Source organism: Athene cunicularia (assembly GCF_003259725.1).
Source record: "Athene cunicularia isolate RWA chromosome 8 unlocalized genomic scaffold, athCun1 chr8_part1, whole genome shotgun sequence".
Taxonomy (NCBI): Eukaryota; Metazoa; Chordata; class Aves; order Strigiformes; family Strigidae; genus Athene; species Athene cunicularia.
This window is the reverse complement of record NW_020799109.1, coordinates 3,401,977-3,405,024: the sequence shown is the minus strand read 5'-3', so window position 1 is coordinate 3,405,024 and position 3,048 is coordinate 3,401,977.

Below are 3,048 nucleotides of genomic sequence, written 5' to 3'. Positions count from 1 at the left end.
GGCCGCGGCCGCTCTCGAGTGTTGGCACTGCGGAGAGGCGAGTCGCCCTCAGCAGGGCGCGCCCCGGTGCCTTGAACCGAGCGGCGGGCACGGGGCGCCGGCAGCGGGGGGTGGGCTAGGCCGGGCCGGGTGAGGGCACGTCCCGAGAGGAGAGAGGTGAACCCTCCCTGCTCTGCCAAATACCGAAGCCGTGCCTGTGGCCCACCAGGTGAAATCTTGTCTCTGGTGGGTGTTGGTACCTGTGGGTGTTTTTGGTGTTGTCTGGAGTTTTCCGGGTGCTTTCAAAATACTTTTTAAAAGCGTAGCAGAGGTTGAAGGGCTGCTCTGTGGCCTGCCGGCACCTCCTGAGCCATGGGTAAACCCTGGCAGCCAGGTGGGCCAGACAGGCCTTGTGTGTAGGCACCGTCCTCAGCAGTCAGGTCATGGAAAGTTTGAAATTATTATTCTCTTTTCACATAAAGTTGTGATTGTATTGTTAAAAAATGCTTTTTTATTTTATTTTTAAAATTAATACTTAATGCCTGGAGTGTGCAAGCTTTTATCTTAATCAGTGTTTGCTCTTTGGAAGGTATTTTGTGGTGATTACCAACTTTTTCTTGCTTCCTTGAAGGTTATTTCATGTTTTTATAGTGTTTGGCTGTAAGGCATCAGTTTTCATCTATGAACTGCTGGGGATCCTGGGCAGTTTATAGGAGATGGAGAGACCGTTTGTGATAAACACACCCAGGAGAGGCAGCACTGCTGTTCTAAGCTTAAATCTGCCCCAGAAGCATTTTCTGAAAATCAAGCAGAGACCTAGAAACTGAAAAAGGCTGAAAAAAACTCCAAGTTAGTATTTAAGAGAATGTTGTGGTTGCCCAGCCCTTCTGGAAAGTCTTTTGGTTTTATTGGTCATTATTTTGGTGAATGAATGGTGACTTGCATATGAGTCTGTCAGTACCAATGAAAGGTTTGTCACAGTCCCAGATATTCAAAGGATCTGTAAAAATGTGGATTTAAAAATGTGTGGATGGCTGACAAAGAGCTCAGGCAGTGATGTGAAATATTGCCATCTAACAGCTTTTTGGGAGATTTGTGTAAACTAAATTGTTAGTCTAGAGTTCAGCAGGCAAAGTATGCAAATGGAAATTGATACTCCTTTCAGCAACTGGAAGGGAAAGGCCAGGGCCAGAGTGCACTCCGTAATGAACTCAGCCCTCTAAGATCGAGACTGAGGTGCACTGATGAGAAAAGTGCTTGGCTCTTTTGTCTGCAGTGCATCTCTCGGATGGATAAATACACGACTCGCTGTTCATCACTGTCAAGAAAATTGTCACTTCTCACAAGCGCTACATTAATTAAAATTGAGAGTAAGGACTGGGAAGTTAGGCATTTGCAATCTGAATTTTAAAAAAAGGAGGATGAAATTATATGCTCTTAGCATGTTGTGTGCTCTAGTGCAACTGCTATTGCTTAGTAAAACAAAAACAGGCACTAGAACGAGGGAAAATCAAAAAAGTTACGAGGTAAAATTAATTTCCAAACCTTTTGTAGCCCTTATCCTATGCAGCTAGCAGGGCTGTGTAAGATCTGGTGCAAATGAGCTAGTGAAACAGCGTAGCAGAATAAAATATTTTGAGTGTTTCATTTGACTGACTTATGTGTGTGTATATACATATCTTTAAAAAAACCTGAAAGCAGACTAACATACAGGTTTTGGAGGTAGAAAGCACCCGCAGTTCCCACAATTAACTTCAGCTAAAGTGGTGCCCGTTCAGTATTTTGTGACTAGCAGTAGGAAAACTTTGTTTTTATTGCCGTGTCTCTCGGAGAAGCCGCAGGTGACGCGGTGTGTTTGGGAGCAGTGCGGGGAGAAATGGTTGTGCATCGTTGGCTTGGAGCTCTGTGGGGAAGCGTTACAATCCCTGAACTCCATCCCAGTCCCCGCCTTCCCATGGCTTTTGCCGTTCCCTTCGGTGGAAGAGGTAGGGGCTGTGCTGCTGAGGCTGAGCACAGCTTGCCTCACCTCGGTGGGCATGGGAGCTCAAGCCAGCTCCAGAACTCATGTCTGGACGCTGATTTACTGCAAAGGAGTTAAAATTAAACTTTTCTGCACTGTCTACACACACATTTTGCCCTCGCTGGAGAGTTTGGTGTCTGTGTGGACAGGTGTATGTACCATTTAGGTCTACGATTTATAAATACAGGGGCAGGTCGGGATCATCTGAAAATGGATGTGGCTTTGAGCCGCTTCCACGAGTCCCTGTGACCGGACCGAATGTCCTGGCCGTGAGCTTCATCCCTGAGCCTGCAGAAGCAGCAGGCAGGGGCCGGGCCCTGCCCTCTTCTCTCCCTCCAGGCCTGTGAAGGCCACTCGTGTCCTTTTCTCCACAACACCTGCGGGCTCGCCCCTGCTCCCCTGTCCCGCCCGGCCGGGGGTGCGGGTCCCCCTCCCTCAGGAAGTCATGCAGTCCAGCCTCCTGGTCAAAGCAGCATTGGCACTGAATTCAGACCAGGTTGCTCAGAGCTTTGTGCAGTCAGATCTTGAAAACCTCCAAGGATGGTGATGGCACTAACTCTTGGGGTAACTTGTTCCAATATTTGTCTTTATAACCTGCGTTTTTACTGATATTTGAAAGAGTTGTTCATATTCCTTCCTGTGTGTGAAAGGAAAAGCTGAGACTGCAGTGCAACTAGCTATATTGAGACCTTTGTTGAATACTTGAGGTAAACAGGGAGTAGTACTATTTTTTTTAATTAAATTCGATATAGTTAGCTTAGTATTTTATTATTACATTTATTGACTGTGTATCTGTTAGCATTCTGGTTGGATACATAATTTATTAATTTGATTTTTGTTTTTTTAAACCTCATCTAGGTTATTCTGAGTAATCCCAAAAATAGCCTTCAACATGCCTGAAAATCCTGCTGCAGGTATGTAGCCTGAAAGTGATTACTTTTGTTAAGCACTGAGAAATGAAGCCCGTTCCTAACATGTACTACTTTGTGGTGCAGATAAGCAGCAGGTGCTGCAGATCCTTGATCGTCTGCAAGCAAAACTGCGTGAGA